Raw genomic sequence first — 13,748 nt, forward strand, 5'->3', positions numbered from 1 at the left:
ATGTACTTTGAACAACTTGAAGCCACTTTATAATAACAGCTGGTACTTATCTAACTATGAGGTCTGCAAGTCTCTTTTTAGATAGGATCTCATTTAATATAGCATCCTGTGGCACAGATGCTAGTATCATGCCTATTTTGCAAATGTGGAAACTGAGGCAGAGAGAGGCTGTGACTACTCAGGGTAACTGGCATAAGAAGTGTCTAAGGGAGGAAAATGTGAATATATCGATAATATTATTAGATCTTCAGCAAATGCTTAGTGGATGAATACATGAGTAGAATTATTATTAATAATTCAAAAATTACTTTTGATCCTTGAGAGCATTTTTCAGATGCCTAAGATTTCTGAATAATACAGCAAGGGGGTGAGTTCTGAATCTGGAGTTAGAGAACCTGGATTTGATCCCTACTCTAATACTTGCAGTGATCCCTACTCTATTGCTACTGGTGACCTCCATTTTGTTTTTTGTAACACTAGGGGCCTATATTTGATGAGCTTAAGTTCTAATACCCTCCCTTCTCTTCCCAACCCTAAGCTGTGAGAATAAACTTCTGACTTTGTGCAAAGAAAGTCTTGGGCTCCTGCCAGGACACACATTCTGAAGATGAGGGCTGGTCTTTTCCATGGTCCCTTCTGATTATGTGCTGTGTGGATAATGGAATGCTTACTGAAAGATACACGACTTTTATCATCAAGGGCAGCTTAGGAGAAGTTGCTATTCTGTTTAAATAAATGATAAGGGATGCTGAAAGAGAAGTCTCTTAGGAGCCAGTTAATCTATAAATAAGACAGTAGTCCTTCTCCTTCCTCCCCCTCCTCTGCTTTCTCTAGGTCTCTTTTTCTAGGAATTATATCGAATTCCTTCTGTCTCCCCCATTAGTGCTTAGCAAGGTAGGGGCACTCAATAAAGACTTTTATTGTTATTTGGAGAAGAGCAGTTTAAATTCATTGGAGAGGCTACTTACATTTTGAAGGTCTGGATTGAAGGTACCAAAACAAGTAAGAGAGCTTCCAGTTGCTACACCCAACAAGATCTCAGGATAGATAATTAAAAGAATGATTTATGGTTACTGAGGAACAGACCCAAGCTAAGGATGAGTCATAATAGATTTCTTTCTTTCTCTTTCTTTCTTTCTTTCTTTCTTTCTTTCTTTCTTTCTTTCTTTCTTTCTTTCTTTCTTTCTTTCTTTCTTTCTTTCTTTCTTTCTTTCTTTCCTTCTCTCCTTCTCTCCTTCTCTCCTTCTCTCCTTCTCTCCTTCTCTCTTTCTCTCTTTCTCTCTTTCTCTCTTTCTCTCTCTCTCTCTTTCTCTCTCTCTCTCTTTCTCTCTCTCTCTCTCTCTTTCTCTCTCTCTCTCTCTTTCTTTCTCTCTCTCTTTCTCTCTCTCTTTCTCTCTCTCTCTTTCTCTTTTTCTTCCTTCCTTCCTTCCTTCCTCCCTTCCTCCCCCCCCCGCTCTCTCTTTCTCTCTCTCTCTCTCTCTCTCTCTCTCTCTCTCTCTCTCTCTCTCGTTCTTTCTTTTTTCTAGGAAGACTGAGGGAATGTCATGGATTGTATCTTGATTTCTCTCACAATATCTCTATAGATAATCTAGATAAGTGTTGACCAGATCTTGCTATTACCAGGTGAGTTTGTTACTGGATGGGCAATTGTACTGGAAGAAAGTTGATTAATGTCATTTGGGAGGGAAGGCTCTAGTAATGTACCACAAGATCATGCTCAATCATAGTTAATATCAGTGAATAATTTCATTAATAACTTAGAAGACAACAAATAATGCCTTTTTACTAACTTTACAGACACCAAGTTGGGAACAACAGCTAACATTCTGAATCACAGAATTGAGATTTTAAAAGATCTTGCCAGGCTACAATGATAGGAACAACAAAGTGGATTTTTTTTTTTTTTCCCAGAAATAAATATCAGATCCTGTAGTCAGGTTTAAAATCGGTAACAGACTCACAGACCTAGGTATTCATGAGGGAAAAACGACCCAGGGACTTTAGTTTACTCTGTGATAAGATGGCCAAAAATGGTAATGAATTTTAATTCATGAATTAATAAAACTATCATCTAGAATTAGGAAAGTGATAGTCCCGTGATTTCTAACTAAATTCTTCATTGTTACTCCTTTCCCACATTCTGCAATCTAGCTGAACAGGCCTTCTTTCTGTTCCTCAAAAACAAGTCCCTCATGCCTTTGCATTAACTGGCCTTCATTTAGGGGCAGTTTGCAATGGAAAATATTGGGTCTGTCCTCAGAAAGAAAAGCTTAAATGTGACCCTATATGCTTACTGTGTGACCCCTGCAGAAGGCACTTCACTTCTGTCTCAGTTTCTTTAGCTTGTTAAGATAATCATAATAATAATGATAATAATGATAAGAATGCTACTGTCCAGAGTAGTTGTGAGGATCAAACAAGATATTTGTAAAGTACTTAGTATACAGCAGGTGCTTAATTAATGCTTATTTCTCCCCTCTTTCTCAAGGAAGGAATGAGACCTCCACCTCACAGAATCCCTCTTTTCCTTAAGGTACAATTCAAGTATCAACTTCTATAGGAAGATTTCCTTAAAGCTTACAAAGGCTAGTGTTCTCCCTGTTAGACTTGACATTTAATTGTATTTAATCTCTTTCTTATTATTCATAATATACTTACATAAATATTTCTTGTCTTAGTAAAGTAGTACTTTGTTACTTAGAAAGTAAGATTATAAGATGCTGATTGCTCCATAAATGGCTTTTGCAGGAGGGCCTGAGTTTTCAGCAGAGTCTCTGGGGCCCAGGCTTTTCTTGTCTTTCCCATTATAATGTAAGCTTTTTGTGAGCTGAGTATAATTCTTTTTGTGAGCTGAGTATAATTCTTTGAATTACATTTCTAATACTTGGAAAATAGTCGGTGTCTAATTCATGCTTGTTGTTTGGTTGGTTTGGAATTATATAAACATACATAGATATATGATGAGGAGTAAATTGAGGCTGTAAGCCGAGATGGATCAGCTCTTCTCCTCCTGGGTCTGATTAACCTCTCTCCTTTCCCCAAAGTAACCAAGGGCAGGTTCGCTAGCGAATGAATTCGCTACTCAATGCTGTATCAAAACAGTCTTTATTGATAGTAAGGGATAGACAGGCATTTGGCCTCCAGGAAGACCAAACTGCCTGGCAAGGGGACGCCAGTTGGCGGGCACAAGGCTGGTGTAGACAGAGTGCTAGGATTCCATTTTCTCAGAACTTCCTTTTATACATAACTAGGGTCATCAAAACAACATTTGCACAGAGATGTTATCCAAGAGGCTCTGGAGATATTTGTAAATAAGACAGGAATTTCTCTTAATCATTTGTATCTCAAATGATCTCCTTTTACCCCTCCTCAGACAAGAATTTCCTGTTAATTATTTTTATCTTGAACTATTTCTTTTTTTCGATCTTATCAATATACATGTATTGCATTAGGGGCCCATTAATAAGATGGAATCTATATCAAAGAAAGCAAGTAGTTTAAGAAGATGACTCCAAACCAGACTTGTGAAAACTGTTCAAGAAAATAACTGTTTATCTTAGAAAAAAGAAGGCTTTGGGGGCAACATGGTGGATAATATCTGATATTTAAAGAATTATCATGTACAAGGAGGGTTATCTTTATCTTATGTGCTTCATAACTAAGACCAGTGATTGGTTCTATCATGGAAGTGGATTTCAGTTCAATGTAAGATGTAACAATTAGGGATATCTGTCTCCTTTGAGGCAAAAGCTTCCTATTAATTGGAAAATTCAAGCAGAATGTAGATAACTAACTGACTGATAAATTCTTATAGCCTTAAGAAGATTAATTTGCTTAGTAAAACCAGTCAAGAAGGTTGAATATTGTAGGGGTAGGACATACCTATAATTCCAGTTATTGGGGAAGGTGAGGTGGGTGGATCTCTTGAGCTCTGGAGTTTTGAGTTGCATGATTGGGAGTCTGCACTAAATTTGGCAGCAATATGGGGAGCCCCCAAGAGTGAGGAGGATTGCTGGGTTGGCTAAAGAGACTTGAAGTGTCCAGACTCAGACATATGCTTGGCCAAAGCTCCTGTGCAGACCCATGATGGGACTGGACTTCTAGCCTGGGCTACATGGGGAGACCTAGTCTTAAAACAAACATAAATTCCCTGAATTGCTCTTTTTTTTTTTTTTTTTTTTTTTTTTTTTTCCTGAGGCTGGCTTAAGTGACTTGCCCAGGGTCACACAGCTAGGAAGTGTTAAGTGTCTGAGACCAGATTTGAAAACCCGGGTCCTCCTGAATTCAAGGCTGGTGCTCTATCCACTGCTCCACCTAGCTGCCCCAGCCCCCAATTTCTCTTATTTGAGGAGCTCTTTCTAGATGAATCTGTGAGTCATAGGAAGTTTCTTAGGCTCATGTGTATATATTAGAGGAGGAAAAATTTAGTCTAATAAAGTTTAATAGGTCAGGAATGTGCTATCTTTTCCCAAATGTTCTCATTGATATTTATCTCCTAAGCAAAAGAAACAAAAGAGCAGGTATCTTTGCCCTAAATTATAACCTGAATTTTCTGCCAGTCCAGATCAGAACCAGATCCGCCTGTTTGATTTTATTATTTTTTTTGTTTAAAGTTTTGGTCAATAAAACATTCTCTTAAGATCGTAAGATGCTGATTGCTCCATAAATGGCTTTTGCAGGAAGGCCTGGGTTTTGTTCTGAGTCTCTTGGGCCCTGGCTTTTAGCTTTTCTTGTACTTATTTTATGTATCAGTCTGGTCTGAACCATGTTTGCTATTTGTTAATTGATCACTTTTCTATAAGGATGAATGACTTTATAGATGTAAAGCATTCTAATGTTAATGGGGGAAATAAAAGTATCATATTTCCTAAACAAAAATTTTGTATAGGTCCCCAGACAATATGGATTTCCTATTCTTAGAAACAAGCAACATGGCTATAAAAATTTCTGCTGGTTAGACATCTCAAATAGGCTTTTAAAAAAGCCAGAATTTAATTCTTTTTTAGCCTCCCTCAATTTCCTCATTTGTAAAGTGGGGATAATACCAGCATCTACTTCAGCTGGATTGCTATAAGAACTAATATTTGTAAAGCTCTTAAAGCGTTCTGTAAATCCTAGCTATTAAATAGCTATGTATTAATCAGCATATTATTAAGTGTTTACCATGACCAAGCAGTGGGTTAAGATACAAACAGTGCAAAAACAATTCTTCTTGTTAAGGAGCTTTCATTCCAGTGGGGAAGACAACATGTAAATCAATATGTACATATAGTGTTTAGAAGGTCCTGCAGCAGCAGTTAGGAGAAAAGAGAAAGGGCCCAGGCAGAAGGTAGGGGCTGAGCTGAGTCTTGAATGAAGCTAGACAAGGAAAAATGTGTAGGAGAGGAGAGGTACCATTTTGGACACAGGAGACAGCTAATCAAAGGCTGCTCAATGGGAGAAGGCACCAGCAGACTGACAACAGCTGCATCACTGAGTGTGCAAAGGGAGAGAAGGATGTATGAGTAGCCTGGAAAAGCAGAAAAGGTCCAGGTGGTGAAGAACTTTATATTCCAAGCAGAGGACTATATTATTGATCCTGGAAGTAATAGGGAATCACTGGAGTTTGAGTAGGAGGTGAGGTGACATGTCCATCCCTGTTGCTTTCCTTCAGCACTTTCAGCAAGTATTTGGTGCAAATATTTTCATTTGGTAACTATACTTCCTCCAATGTGATATTTCCATTCTAAACCAATGTTTGGAAAATAATAGTTTATTATAATGAATGAGATTTGTCTTTAGCATGTTAGATGAGTTATTTCACTTTACAGTATATCATAAAAATGTTATTCTTTTTTTTTGAAAAAAGAAACCATACAAGGTCAATATATATAAGGATATAAATGTATCATTTGCTCACAATAGATGAATGACAAAACTGGGCTAAGGATATTTCAAATGAAAAATAATTTTTAATTTGATAAAAACTGCAACTGATATCTTTTAAAAATAATATGATGATTCATAAAAACAAAGCTGGCAAGGGAAGACCAAAATATAATTATTTGCTGAGACATCTAAAATGTGTATTCCTGATCTATGCTTAGTATATGCCTGACCCACGATAGGTATTTAAATATTGTCGACTTGTTGACTTTATTTTGGTGGTCATGGGTCTCTTTGGGAGTTGCTGTAGAGTCCCAGAATCATGTTTTTAAATGCATAAAATAAAATACAAAGAGTTACAAAAGAAGTCAATTATATTGAAGTATAGCATTTATACTATAGTATATATACTATATAGAATCTATGATCTTTTCCTTTTTTACATATAAACTCTCTATTTATATTTTTATATATTATTTATATATAATATGTAACATATTATATATAATATGTAACATATTATATATATATATATATATATATATATATATATATATTTATTTATTTATTTATTTATTTATTTATATAGAGAGTTTATATTTGAAAAAGGACAAGATCACAGATTCCAGGTTAAGAACCTTGATCTAAAAGGAAGAACATTGGTCAATTTTACATTTGGCTATAGCCTAGGTTGGAGCTCAAGTTAATCTCATAGGAAATTGTCTTATCTCCTTTTAATGTTACAGATCTGGGTGTATACACTGTGTCAAAACAACTAGCTAGGAAATTAAAAAAAAATATTTTCTACTAACAAGACAATAGACCTGTGTGTGGTAAACAGATGTTTAGATTGGCCTTATTTTTCTCTTCCTGCTTACTGATTGGATTTTTAGATTATTTTAATATTGTGTTACAAGACAGAGGATGACTCCCAGTCGAAACTGTGTGTGAAATGCAACTGTTGGCACTGTGCTACAATTTCAGTCATGGTACTCTCTAATAAATATATCTGGAATCCCTAATATTGTGCCACCAGTCTAAGGGTTAAGACTTAAGATGGCACATAACAGAGTGACACTTGGATTAGGAAGTCAACTTCCCAAGCAAAGACTGGGGGAGGAGTAGTCCCCAGCTCATTCCTGTGAAGAAGATCTAGGAGTGTTATTGGATAACAAATTTAAATGGAATCAGCTTTTTAAATGGAATCCCTTTTAGGCTGTAGATGAGAGAGGGAAAGTGAACAGAAGGAGGGAGGTCATAGTTCCAGTTGATTCTGCATATGGCAGATTTGGGGTATGACAATTCTGTATACCATATTTTAGGTATATGATAGATGAGCTGTGCTGGTTCCAGAAGGATAGACCAACTAAGGATGGTGTAAGCTTTGGATCTCATGCCATAAATGAACTTTTTGATAGAGTTAGGAGTATCTAGCCTGAAAATTGCAAGATTTAGAAGCAGAGGCACCAGCGTGTATTTGAAGGGTTGTCATATGGAAGATAGTGGCTTAGAATGCTGGACCCGAATTTAGGAACACTCATCTTTCTGAATTCAAATCTTGTCTCAGACACTTACTACCTATATAATTCTGGGCAAGTCAAATAATCCTGTATGCCTCAGTTTTATTATCTATAAAATAAGGTGGAGAAGGAAAAGACGAACCAGTCCAGTATCTTTGCTAAGAACACCCCAAACGGGATCACAAAGAGTTGGATATGACTAAACAATGACTAAGCAACAACATATGGAAGATGGATTATATTTACTCTGTAGCACTCCTGGGATTGAAGGAGAAGGAATGGATGAAAATTACAAAAAAATGAATTTAGAGTTGCTACAAAGACAAATCCTAAGAATTAGAGTATCCAAGAATGGAAAGTCTGCTCAAAACATGACGAACTCTCTTGTTTATGTTGCAGTAGGCATGGGTTAGACGGATAGGCTTTCCTTTTAACTCTTAGATTATGTGAGCTTGGAGTTATAGGTAGAAGGCAGAGGAAAAGGCTAGACTTGGAGCTAGATGATCTGGATTCAAATCCCTTCATTGATGTGTTTAGCTTGGGGGAAGTCATATCATCTTACTGGGTCTCAATTTTTTCATTTGTAAAATGGATTGGTTGGACTCTTAGACCCTCTACTGTTCTAAATCTAGATCTATGACTGTCAGGAACCTTCCCCAACCTTTCCCCTTGCTCTTCCCCCCTCTTGAACAAACCCAGGTCACCACGGCCCTGAGGCTGATGATTTCTGAAAAATGTCAAGACATACAGTCCCCAGAACTGATATGGAACAGACAAAACTACGTTGTTCCACCCCGTCCTTGGGCCCCTAACCGTCTCATAATCTGCACCTGGTAAATGTTACAAAAATATTTGACTCATCTATCATGCTACCCAATCCTGATGCATACATGGCATTGCGGTTTTCTGCCTATATATTCTGTAACTGTAAGCCAATAAACGAGACATGCTTGACCGTCGCTTTGAGTAGTCTCCCCTCTCTCTCTCTCTAGATCCTGTTCCCGGGCTGTCTTAGCCCCTGCAGGCTTTTGCCTTAATTTCGGTCTATGTCCTTCTTTTTTTGACCCACGTTGAAGACCTGCTGGACAGGTCATATGACCTATTAATTTCCTTTAAATTTAAAAATACTTTTTTTCTTTGTATAATTGGTATTCTAGCAAATGTTATATAAATTACTCCAAATATACAATTTCTGATGGATGAAAGCTATCAATTTCAGGTTTATAAGACTCTAGCATGACCCATAGATGACGTATGTCAAATTGCTTCTCAATGGATTGGGATGGGGTGGGAGGAAATGAGAGAATTTGGAATTTAGAGTTTTAAAAAAGAATATTTAAAAGTGTTTTGAATGTAACTGGGGAAAAATAAAATATCAAATAAATGAAAAAAAAAAAGCACCACGATTTTCATATGTAGTGTTCTCTAGAATTAGGTAGATGGGTAAAATACAGAATGTGAAGATACAAAAACCTGAGTTCAAATCCTGTTTTAAACACTTACTAGCAGTGTGGCCTGAGTCAAGCAAGCTATTGAACTGTTCTCTGCCTCAGTTTCCTTGTATGTAAATTGGGGCTAATGTAGCACAGATTTATTGCTAATGTATATAAAGCACTTCACAAACCCTAAAGAGCTCCTGATTCATGACAATAATTAATTTTTTCAAGTAAAGAGAGAAAAGGAGCATTTATATAACATTCACTATGTTCCAGGTACTGTGCCAAGCACTTTAAAAACTTTCATCTCATTAGATCCTTGCAGCAGCTCTTCTGAAGTTGGTGCTGTTATTAACTTTATTTTACAGGTGAGGAAACTGAGGCAAATAGTGTTTAAGTAGTCATTTTAATAGAATACAGGCCATATATTTCAACTGGACTAGAACTGATTATGGTATTTTATATAATTATAATTCCAAATAGTGTATACAAATGGTAGATTTTACTATTAGTGTTATGACTTGCCCCATGTGAGATTAATATCTACATGGTAGGGTGAGAGTTCTTAGCTCATTCTCTAATGTAATTGGAGGAGAAGGAAGGGAGGGCATATAAGTTGGAACCTGATCATTGACATCCTATCAGCCCTACTAGATACTATCCTTTTGGTCTGTGAACAAGCCATCTACCCTGTTTACATTTCCAACCTTACAAATAGAGGTTATTCAAATGTTGGCTATTTAGATTAAAAGCCTCTTATAGGTATTATCAGCTTTTTAAAGGGTCACTTAGGGTAATGTATCTTTACAGGTATAGATAAGACTCACTTTCTGTCTTTTCCATGTCATTTAATTTGCTTTCCTTTCTCATTTTCTGAATATATTTACTCAGGATCCCAGACACTCTGGGCCTCTTGTTGACATAATGGGTCTCTTGTTGAACAATTTAGGCCAAAGATGTCTATGTGTTTGAAGGATGAAGAGGCAGAATTGACCATAATTAAGAGACCTGGTGACTGGAGAGAGGAGAGAGACAGGAGAGAGAAGATAGATGCAAGTCAGAGGACCTGAGGTCCAATCACAGTTCTGCACCATCTTACTGGTATAACTTTGGTCAAGTCCCTGAATCTTTTCTGACTTCAGCTTTCTCATCCATTAAGTTAGAGGCTTAGATAAAATGATCCCCAAAGACAGAACAAATCTATCTAAATCCCAGCATCCTATTTTTTTTCTGACCGTCTTTTGGTAGACCTTTAGAATTTCTTACTGAATATTTGTTTCACTCATTCCTGAATTTCCTTCGTAACTGTCCTTTAATTAGTAAATTAAATTTTGATATGGGATTAAATGTATTAACTCTGAACTAGATTAGAATAAATTACAATTGAATTATTTTTTAGATTAGATCTGAATTACACTAAATTATAAACTCTTTGAGGGAAGGACTAACTTTTGCTTCTTTTTATATCCCTGGGGGTTAGTTTAGTGCCTGGCACATAGTAGGGACTTAATACATGTTTACTGATTGATTTTTTTTTTTTTTGATTGAACAATTTGTAATTCTTAATTTTCTTCCTCTTTGCTGGGGAAGGTATTTAGGATTCTGTAGACAAGGATTCTACATAATGCCATCTATAAAATGGCATTAAATTGGCACCAAGCTGTGTACCAGGCACTATACTTGGTGCATTTTACAAATATTATATCACTTAATTATTGGATCCTCACAACAACCCTGGTAAGTAATTAGTATTGTTTTTTCCTATTTTCCAGTTGAGGAAATTGAGGCAGACACAGACTTGTCCACACACAAAGCTAGTAAGTATCTGAAGCAGGAGTTGAACCCATAGTTCCCTAACAGAGCTAGTGCTCTGTCAACTGTACCCCCTAGTGAAGTGCCTCCTAGCCTCACAGATACTTGGGGTTTAACAATTTGCATATTGAAGAGGATTCACCTTTGATATTATAACTGGTGAGCCATCAAAGACAGGATTAAAACCTAGCTACTGTTGATCCCAAGCACCTAGCTGCTGTTGATCCCCTCACTATGATTTCTAGATATTCAGAGGCACATATTTTCTTAATAGAAATTCTAGATTGCTTCAACATATTAGAATGAAAGAATTGATGGGAGCTATTCCTCTCACACCCCTAAATGAATCCCTTTTCCTTATGCTCTTTCCACACTGTCCTTCTCCTCCCCATTCCATCCCTTCTGAATAGTCACTGTTGCTCAGTTCCATGTGCCTGTATCCTTCAGACTTAACACTGTGGGTTCTGTCCACCCCAACTGGCTCTAACCTCTTCCATACCTTAAGAGCTAGTTTCCTGAGCTGCTGTGGCCAAAACAAATTCCTCATCTGTTGGCCAACCTTCTGGTGATATGCCTCTTCTGATTTTTTCCAGGCTGTTTCTAGGCCTTCATTTGAAGTCTTCCCCAGTCTGGTAGGACCTGCTTTAGTTTATTCTCCATTGGCAAAGCCTTTGAAGTCCCACAGTCCCTTTCATTCTACAAGAAAGTTTTGGAATATGACTTTAGTGGAGGAGGGACATGAGCATATGTATTTGAATCAGATTTTGTGATTTCATTGGCCTAAGGGACTTTCATTGCTAATGGAATGAAAGCCCTTTTAAGGAATATTAATTAGAAACTCTTAGGCTAATCCATTGCCACATAGCTATCCACCTATGCATGAATTCAAATGTATAAATCTCTTTGTTTTATTCATTAAAATTTGTTCTTTTTTCTCATTTATATATCTGAGTACATGTAGAATGTGTCAGAATCAGGGACTGAATTCAAATCTTCTGAATCCAAGACTAAGCCATAGCCACTTCTCTTTCTGTTTCTCTCCCTTTCCCTTTCCCTCCTACTCTTTCCCTCTCTTTCTCCATCTCCCTCTCTCTTTTTCCTTCCTCTCTCTCTGTCTCTGTCTCACCCTCCCTCTGCTTTTCCCCTTTCCCCTTACCTCCCTCTGTCTCCTTTCCTCCCCTCTCTTTTCTCTTCTCCCCTTTTTCCTTTTTTCTTTCTCCCCTTCTCTCTTTTCATTTATCTTCTTTTCTCTCCTTTCTCCTCTCTCTTTCCCCATCTTACAATCTCTTCTTTTCCAGTCTCTTTCTCTATATATCTTTGACTGTGCCTATGTCTATTTCTATCCTTATTTCCATCTTTCTTTCTGTCTGTCTCTTCATATATCATCTAATAAGTCATAGGCTCATAGTAATTAGAACTGGAAGAGACTTTAGAGATCATCTAGTCTCACACTCCATTTTACAGAGGAGGCAACTGAAGCATAGAAAAATCATATGAGTTGCCCACAGTCTCATGAGTTCCAAGGTGGCAAAATCCAGATTTTACCTGTGGACCTTTGATCTAAAGTCTGATGTCTCATTATGATATAGAATAAAATTGGGATTTGAAGCCTATACCAATGGCATGTTCTACTCTGGTGAAAAAAATTGTTATAGACTTGGGAATGTGTATATAAATATATATATATTATACAATATATATATATTATACAATATATATATATTATACAATATATATATATATATACATATACATATATAATATACATATATTGTTCCTGGGCCAATTTTACTAATTTTGGAGCACTTCAGGGTAGAAGACACAGCAACTCTAAAAGATCAAAAGAATTGCCATTTGCACTGGTGAAGAGAGTACCCATATTGACATTCTAAGAGATTCTTCTTCAAAGAATTTATATATATATATATGTGTGTGTGTGTGTGTGTGTGTGTGTGTGTGTGCATTTATATATATATATATATATATATATACATATATATATATATATATGTACATTTATAATTCTCAAAATATTAAGGATGTACTGTATGGTAGACATTGAGAAGATAAAAAGAAATAAAGTAACTGTCTCCTCTGCCACCTTGCTGCACCCCTAGCAATGCAGAACAAATTTTAGAAATTTACAACCAATCCAAAGAATGAAAGAGGATTGCCATACTGCTCTCCAGGCAGCTAGAGGGAGCACCTCACACTCCATCTATCACTGCTGACTGGACCCCCTGGCTTTTTGCCCCTTCTGCATTCATTTTTCCCCCTACTCTTATCCATTTAAGGGACCTCAGACAGATGATGCTTAGGTCTGAGTGGGACAGAATAAAAACTCCCAGAATTATTTCCTGATTTTTCTCCCAAAATGAACTGTCTGGGGATTACAGAGGGTGAGAGACCTATGCAAATCAGCCCCAGGTGTGATTACAGTCCACTCCTGGCATGGCTTCACTATTTCAAAGATCTTGGTGTGGCTTTAGGAAAAGCTTCTGGGAAACCTCCCATGTGATGGATTAAGTCTTGATGTTCATGAACTCCAAGTTGCAAATTCTCTGCCAAGTTGTGATTACTAAATAGACTCCTTTCCTCTTTACCCCAGTGTATGGGTCTTAATTTTTTTGGTGCAAAAATAGGGATAGGGATTAGATCCATGATTTCATTGGTACAGGGATGTCCTGTTCTTCCCTGAGTGATTCCCTCTGCCCACATAAGTTGGTACTTTCTCTCCAACTTAAAGTCTGAACATTGTCTAATGTCCCCAGGAACGGTGTCTCACAGCCATGATATGTCAAAGGCATTTCTTGAATCCAGGTTTTCCTGAATCTATCTACTATGTCACCCTACTTTCCAATGAGAAAACATTTAAAAATAGTATATAAGATGGATATCAACAACCACAAAATTATTTTCAAATATAATCAGTCCAATTTAACAAAATTTTGCAATTCATGGGCAAAGCATTATAGACTTTTTTCCCCCCCCTGAGGCTTGGGTTAAGTGACTTGCCCAGGAAGAACAGCTAGGGAGTGTTAAGTGTCCAAGATCAGATTTGAACTCGGGTCCTCCAGAATTCAGGGCCGGTGCTCTATCCACTGCGCCACCTAGC

The 13,748-nt window shown here is 37.0% G+C and overlaps 1 protein-coding gene across 2 annotated transcripts in view; it reads right to left on the reverse strand.

Moving 5' to 3' along the window:
• Positions 1 to 13,748, reverse strand: part of SPTSSB (serine palmitoyltransferase small subunit B) — a 30,673-nt gene that overhangs the window by 14,809 nt on the left and 2,116 nt on the right. The window contains exon 1 of one of the 2 annotated variants that reach the window (XM_074298123.1): positions 11,133 to 11,272. The exons of the other annotated variant lie outside the window; for it this stretch is intronic. The gene's annotated coding sequence lies outside the window, so the exon portion shown is untranslated. Of the gene's footprint in view, positions 1 to 11,132; positions 11,273 to 13,748 lie in introns of those variants that run through there. 2 annotated transcript variants of the gene reach the window in all.

This window comes from Sminthopsis crassicaudata, chromosome 3 (assembly GCF_048593235.1).
Source record: "Sminthopsis crassicaudata isolate SCR6 chromosome 3, ASM4859323v1, whole genome shotgun sequence".
NCBI classification, from domain to species: Eukaryota; Metazoa; Chordata; class Mammalia; order Dasyuromorphia; family Dasyuridae; genus Sminthopsis; species Sminthopsis crassicaudata.